A 9073-nucleotide genomic window follows, 5' to 3' on the forward strand; every position below is an offset into this window, starting at 1 on the left:
AAACTCATTCTTGAAGAGGAAACCCGCTCCGTAAATATGCAAAACATCCATCTACAAAAGAAAAAAAAATTAATTATAAATTAAAAAAAGATTTCTAAAAAAGAACAAACAATGGAACAGCACACACGCCGACAACCAACGGACAAATGAAATTCAAATGAAGAGCCGTTGAAATCAGTTCGGTTAACAGTTAATCAGAATTCAACCGCCTAGCAAAGAAATAATTAAGATTGCGATCACATGTTCGGATCCCATCGAACCAATCAGTGGTGTAGGATGACTTACTCACCATGACCGCTACGGTGTCTATTCAGTTTCCAATAATAACAACTCATTTCATGAATGGCAACATTGTACATTTACTTCCCCTCCCGAAGAGAAAAATGACAACAAACTTTTTATCTATCGGAACTGATTGTTACATTTTTTTTTAATTTTAGAAAAGGAATTTTAAACAGAAGAATTTTAATTTCAGTTACTCATCGGAACTTTTTTTTTTCTTCTCTTTTCTTCATATGCATTTAAGATTTTCTTTTACCAAATACATTTTTTTTTATTTTCCTTATAACATTTATTATTATTAATTTTTTAAAAATGTCAAACAGAAGTCTATACATAAGAATTTTTTTTTTTCAATATTTTCAGTCAAGTGCAATACACAACTCATGAATTAAATATAAAGGAGGGAAACTTTAGAAATGATTATTTTCACCATAAAAATATTAAATTCAATATAATACTGTCAAGCATTTAATGGATTAAATACATTGGAAGGAAATGTATACTTTTAAAGGTGAGGAATGTAAATTGGGGGGGGGGGGTAATAACCTGTTTTATAATAAAAAATAAGAATTATCACTTTAATAAACAATATAAGCTCCAAATGTAAACTTAAACTCATTTTGTTATTCATTAGACCTACTAATCCCAAAATTCCTTACTAGCTAAATAGATGCAATTAGATGTATTATAACTCATTTAAAGTAAAAGAAAAGATACAAACCTACAGTTCACATGAAGAAACAATTATGCACTTAATTTTTCATAAAATTTCATATTGATAAATGTTAAAATTTTCTGCAAAACAGAAACAAACAAATTAGCATCATCAAAACAGTACATTTTGATATCATGTCACATACATAAACAAATCTTTCACACTGTGATTTTACATTCAAAAAGCAAGTAATGAAGGTTTTCACACTTCAATATCCAAATAAATTTCCACAACACAAAGGAAATATGCAGTTGGGTGATGAAGCTTGCATAAATGTACAAAGCAAAATTTAAAAATATGAATTTTATGTGCAAAACAAAAGTAAGGTGGGAGTGGTCATGCAATTCATATATAGACAAAGCAGGATTAACAAAACACTATATAAACTTAAAATCTTCTTATAAGAACATTACACTGAACAATATTTTGTTTCAAAGATATTAACATTTTTATGTCTTTTCTGCAACTTACCTGGTTGCTACTTTCAAAGCAGAACTACCAATTCATTTGTAGAACCAGAAAATAAAAAAATTTTTTGAAAGAAAGCAGAAGCGTTTCATTTTACTAACAGTTTTTGCTTTTTATAGCAACCAGAGAATATGGGGGGGGGGGGGAATGAACTACAAATGCTATGAACCATGCAAAGCTTAAAATTCTTCAAAGCGTGTCCAAATAATAATAAGATATATCATACTCATTATTTTTTTTTATTTAAAGAAAGTGACATTATCAAGACATTAGTAAAGTAAGCAGCGGTAATCTTAGTTTAATGCAATTGAAGGAAAAAAAAAAAAAAAACTTTTATAACAAATAATAATTTAAGATATTTATTATTCAATACAAAATAAAATATTTGTTTTCGAAAAAGATTTCAAAGAAATCCTAACCAAATCAATTGTAAACATTGTTTTTTATGTGCTTCACTGAATTTAAAATGTTTCAGTGAATTTTTGTATTACATGAACTTGTTAATCACTGTTTCAGAGAATGTCAACAAACCATCAGTCACTTTCCTTTAATATTCTAATACGAATATTTCTATAGAATAAACACGTGTTAATGAGTAACTAACTTTATACAATAATAAATTTTTAGCTTTATACAATAATAAAGAATAAAACAAATTAACCTATTATTAAATGCATTTTGAAAAAGTAACTGACACATATATAAACAGGATTGAAAGAAAAAATAAAGCAATATTATCTTGATCAATTGATATAATGTGATCCGTTAAGACATCAGAAACACAAAGCAAACTAGAACATGCAGAATGGATAAAAAAATGCATTCAAATGCCATTCTGACAGCTGTCACACCACACCAACACTATACAGATAAAGTCATTGCAAACAAAACATCTATAATTTCATACGCATATATATATAAGGCATGAAACCAAAAGCAATAACATTAAAAAAATTTAAACTTCAATTAATGAACATGAAATTAATAGTACAGCAGGAAGAAAAGCTTTTTAAAAATAAACAAAATAACATCTTTTAAATGGAATAAAAGAAATCTTGTATGACCATTTTTTTAAAACTATTTCAACGTTCACTGTAAAAACAAAATTATCTCTTTAGTTCTTAGAAAATAAATTAAAAAATTACACTGGCATACAACACTATAAAAAAAATATAAGGGGGGGGGGGAGGTAACATTCTGAATGATTGCATAAATTTATTGAGCACGACACTTAAAACACACAACAAGCACAAATGAGGAAAATGCATATGGAGAAAAATTTAATGGACATCTGACAGCTTTCACACCACATGAATGGAGTGAATGGTTCATAAAATGAAACCATCCTTAATTTCATAAAAAATTTTTTTACAACATAAAATGGTAGTAAACATTAAGAGATTTAAACTAATAACTCGAAATGAAATTATCACTAGGAATGAACATGTAAAAAAAAGAAACAGTGAAAGGAAGAAGACTGAAACATCTTTTTTTTTTTTGGGGGGGGGGGGGAATCACGCACAAAAGTAATATTCTAATAAACAATTATTTAAATACTCCATCTAAAACCAATAGCGGAAATACATTTGTTACTTATTAGAAAAAGACTGTTCGATTAAAATCAGTAACCACAATACCAAAATTAAATCATAAAAATTGGCGATGCTAATTCAATATTGTCCGAATCAATACAGAAATTTATGGAACATGTTTTTTTAATAAATAATAAAAACATCATGCACATGAATTAATTACATATGGAAATGAGCCAAAATTGTATCCTGCATATTTCAACACCACACCAACACAGTGAATGTGTGTGTGTGAGAATTAAGACACATGCAAGCAAAATTAAAACCAAATATATAATTTAACAAAGTTGATTTCATAAAAGTTGTTTTCTCATGAAATAACTTTCATGGTCAAAACAGCAAATTTGGAACAGAAGACTCATTTCTTATTCACCAAAAATTTATGAGATGCCAGAAATGATTTCAGCACTCGCTCTCAAAACAAATCAAATACTTATTCATTCATTCCACACGTACCAGAAGAAATTTGTAATTATAAATTATACACGTTGCTTCAAGGACTTTAAAAAATTAAAAGGAACAAAATCATTGAGTGTGTGTGGGGGGGGGATGACACTCTTAATGATAATAGTAATTTATTGAGCATGTCACGTAATGAACACACAAAAGTACAAATGAGAAAAAGGCATATTAAAATAAATTCAATGGAAATATAACAGCTTCCACACCACATGAACATATTGAATAGAATCAATAAAATGAAAACATCTTAAATTTTATTAAAAAGAAATTACAACATAAAATGATATTGAATATTAAAAGATGTGAACTGATAAATCGAAATGGAATGAAAACTAGATAAAGGGGGGGAGGGAGATATGCACAAAATACATACTTAATTAGTAAAATACTAACAGGAATGTTCACTTAAATTAAGACACTGCAATATGAAAATTAATTTATGAAAACAGGAGATGTGAATTTAATATTGTTCGAATCAATAGAGAAATTTAGATAATATACTTCTGAAGTGAATCGTGAAGACACACTGTACATAAATTACATATGTAAACGAACCAAAATTGCATGCTGCATACTTCCACACCACACCAACACAGTGAAAATGTGCAGGGGGGGGGGAAGAGATATACATGCAAGTGAAATTGACAGGCAAAAGTATAATGGGGTGAATTTGTGTAAAATGCACACGCAACTGGAATTAATGTCTAATATTTATATATATATATACACACACACACAATATTTTGAAAACAAAATTAATTTTTTATGCACCACAACTTTATGCAATTCCAGATGTTTCAATCATTTAGAAAAGATTTGATCATTTTCCATGAAAACAAAACAAAATAAATTGAATTCATTTCACTACTATCAGCACAAAATTGTAATTGGGGGGGGGGGGAAGGTCAAAAGATGCATGCAAGCAAGAGCGAAAACCAAAAATATAATTAAAAGAAAGTTGATTACTCGTGATATTATTTCCACATTCAAAACACAAATTGGGGGGGAGGGGGGAAGTATTTTTCATGCACTCAAAATTTATAAAAAATCAGAGGTTTCAAGCAATCAGAAATGATTTTAGAATTCGCTCTCAAAACAAAACAAAAACAAGCAGTTCATTTTTCAATTTGATTTCATTTAAAAGAAATATATGCAACCAAAAAAATTAGTTAACATTAAGAGATGCGAACTAATACATCACAATGAAATGAACACTAGAAATAAACAGTTGAAACTTTAAAAAAAAAAAAAAAAAAAAGGGGGGGGGGGTAAGAATTTAATGCACAAAAACCACATTTAAATTTGTAATCAGAAAAAGGCTCCCTCTAAACCGAAATAGGTTATTATTTTAGAAAATACTTAAAAGAATGTTTAATTAAAATCGGTCACTACAATACCAAAGTTAATTCTCGAAAACAAAAGACATCAATTCAAATTTGTCCGCATCATTACTGAAACTTATGCTTCTTCTTTAGTTAATTGTAAAGACACCACGTACATAAATTACATATTGAAATGAACCAAAATTGCACTCTGCATACTTCCACACCACACCAACATAGTGAAAGTGTGCAATGGGGGGGGGGGGAGACATGCAACTAAAATTGAAAGACAAAAGTATAACGAAGTGAATGTGTGTAAAATACACATGTAACAAAAATTGATGTCTAATATATATAGACTAAAGGAAATTTATTTGCTTGTGTTATTATTTTCACGGTCAAAACACAAAGTTTTGAAAAGAAAATGTATTTTTTTATGCACCAAAAATTTATGAAATTTCAATCATTTTGAAAGGATTTCAGCACTCGCTCTCAAAACAAAACAAAAAATAGTCATTCATTTCAAAAGTATCAGTACAAAATTGTAATTTCGAATAACACGCCTTGCTGAAAGGACTGTACTTCACTTTTGAGTAATTTAATAGAAAAAATTTTTTTGGTCAGAATTATTTAGATAGCAAGAACTTATCCACTCAATGAATGCTGAATTGTTTTGCAATTCTAAAAAAACAAAGTGAATGCAGAATATGAATCTATTTAAGAATGAATAGGAATTTATCCACAAATTGAAGAACACAAAGGAAGAAAATTTGGAAATGAAACAGTAAAGTTTTAATGTGTCACAAAAAGGGCTACCTATACTACCAAGGAGATTACTTAACGAGAAACTTGGTACGCAATTAAACATAACAGGTTTATTGAAGTGATTGGAATCAAAATTACAAAATCAGATATAATGAAAAATCTGAACGTAAACACTAAAATCAGATATAAAAGAAACTGATGATATTATAAGATTTTAATACAAACTGCAAACAAACCATTGAAAATTTTTTTAGAAAAACTTACCCATTTTCCAACTGCAGTAGCTTTTGCAATTTTTTTATTCTATTGCTTTCTCAACATATCAGAATGAGCCAAAATTCCTGAATCAAATGGCAGAATTGAAATAACTATATAAATTTTATTACAGTTTTTTGTAACAACATCTCAAGATTATGTTTGGAAAACAATTTTGACACGTCATAACAAAACACCAATGGTAGGATAATCTGACATATAACTCAATTGCTCACATTCATCATTTCACTTTCGATTCTAAAACAGTTATCACTTTCCTTCCAAAAGAAATGTCCGTCGAAAACAGTTGTTGACATGCTACAGTGTTAAACCCAAAATATTCCAAAAGAAGCGTTAGAAAAAGGAATTAAATGACGCAATTTAGCACCCGGTTGGCGTTTTTTTTTTTTTTTTCTTGTTTTTTTTTTCCCGCACTGCACTTCTGGTTTTCTATTCGCTAAATAAAAAGAACACTTACAGAATTCGACGACTACAATATGATAAAAAGACATTTCCTATTTTTAACTGGTAAAATAAATACTTCGCAACTAACAACGGAACAGAAAATTTGAAAAAGAACGACCGATTAAGTTAAACACCATTTCATTTCTTTCCGTTGAAAAACAAACTCTTTTGCATCCTCTGTTCGAAGTGATAATTATCGTCTGCAGCAGGGAACGAGAATGAAGGTCCGATTTTTAAGGAAATAATAATGAGTTATAAAATATACAGCATTCTAAAATACACAAAGGAAAATTGCAAATAATATTCCGTTTAAAAGACCGCCATCGAAGTTCAAGAAATGAATTTCAACAGACACGGTCACAGTTCCTTTTGAAGCAAAATCGAGCTGCAAATCGTCTGCCAATCAAAAAACTGGAAAAGTATCCTGGGACGCTAGAATACAGCCTCTACAGATTCAAACTTTTTCACTTTTCAGTATTGGCAATTGTTTTTAAATTGTAACGTTTCGTATCAGAATGATTTATGATCCTATCCGAAAACGTTTCTCAGAAATAGGATATCATTTTCCACAATTTTTTTTTAATGCGTACAATCCATTTGATACGTTGCAACGGATAAAGTATCACGATCTTATGTTTGAATTTTGTATTAATGTGCACGGTGGCAATTCTCAGAAATAAGATATTTTATTCGAAAATGATTCATTACAACCGTTTTAACGGATCACTGATTAATATAACATACTAAAATTCTGCTTTTTTTTTTTTTAATTATAAAGAAGTTTGGAAAAATACTTGGAGGTGCACACGGATAATTACTTTTCGTTTTGAATGAATTACGATTGTTTATCTGACTGTTTACTAAGAAAAATGTTGTACGGCAATAACATTTGTTACCTTCATTGAATTTTCAATTAAATGATTTCATTTCTTTTGTTAAGGATATCGTAAAAAAGGTAAGTGAGTTCTTCTAATAGGATAAAAAAAGTATTAACTCATTTGTATGCTGAATGAAATTTAATCTTTTTTTTATATAAATTTTTCATTTCTTTACTAATAAACTGCCTGTACGTATCAAGTTATGTCAGCTATCATTCAATTGAGCTACAATGTTTATCATTATTTAATAAATGTTTCTAAAAGTGATTTTTTTTTTTTTTTTTTGGTAAATGAATTTTGAATTATTGCAACAGACAAATGTATCGCTGACGGAATCAATGTCATGGCAACTACATGTATGGAATATAGAGCTGTTTTTTTTTTTTTTTTTTTTTTTTTTTTAAAAAAAACATTTCTCTCAACGTGAGGAAGCCAGTATCTGTATCAGTAAAGTTAGATGATTTATTGTACATTATAAAGGGTTTATACTAAGGAGGAAGGTATAAAAATGAGGAGGCAAGTATCTGTACCTATTTTTGTAAATAATTTCTACATCTAACTTGTGCGGATAGTTACAATTTTAAGGAATTTTGTTTCATTTCATAAAACCGACATCTGTTCCCAGAGAATAAAATAGGTATATTTGATGAATTATTAAATATCCAATATAATAAATACTTATTTTCTGTATATACTATCAAATCATTTATTGGCAACGAGAGATATTATAAGTATAAGATTAGATATTTTTAAAAAAGAATGGAGACAAGTATCTGTAACTGATTTTTCTCAATTCGATTATATGTCACTTTGGACATGAAACAGCTGAGAATTAACAGAAAGAAAAATAACTGATTGGGCAACATACAAAGAAGTAACACATCAGGCAAATATGGTTTTAATTAATAAATAAGCACATTAAAAAAAAATCATTTCAGTGGACATGAGAAAAATATGCAGAGAAATAAGGATTCCCACTCGAATAGGAATGGAGGCTAGTATCTGTAGCATTTCAGCTAAAATTGAATTAAATCATTAATACATTACAGATATTGTAGTTTTTGAATAGATATGAAATAAATATTGATAAAAAATTGTATAACAGGATTTTTTTTTAAACAAATTTGTTTGGTGGGGGAACAGATATTCTATAAACAAATAAGGACTTGAATTTCATAATCAATTGTATATTGAAAATGAAGAGATTAAAAATATTACACTTTTCGGCAATGCTTAAAAAAGTATTACAAAATTCTTATTTCAGACTGAAATTAACATTGGGAAAGCATTCATGTAAGTGAAGTGCATCAAAATGTTTGTTTACACATAATGCTTTTGTGTTCTTAAGATTGAAGTGAGATTTTATAATAAGCGAGGAGGGCTTTGTATATATATATATATATATATATATATATATATATATATATATATACATGCATATATATATATACATGCATATATATACATACATACATATATATACATGCATATATATACATACATACATATATATACACATACATACATGTATATATATACATACATACATATATATACACATACATACATGTATATATATACATACATATATATATATATATATATACATACATACATACATACACATAAATACATATATATATATATATATATATATACATTCTTGATTTATATATCCAGAAATCATATAGAGCTGAGGACAAGCATTTGTTATGAAGTGTGGAGGCCAGTATCTGTACACATTTTGTAAGTGTTTACTATAAAACAGAAGTGCACGTTATCTAACCACAGTTTAATTATTTATACAAAAGAATCATTCCTGAAAATAATCCTAGATCATTTTTCATATAAATAAGGATTGTATTTTAT

The sequence above is a fragment of the Argiope bruennichi genome, chromosome 9 (genome assembly GCF_947563725.1).
Source record: "Argiope bruennichi chromosome 9, qqArgBrue1.1, whole genome shotgun sequence".
NCBI classification, from domain to species: Eukaryota; Metazoa; Arthropoda; class Arachnida; order Araneae; family Araneidae; genus Argiope; species Argiope bruennichi.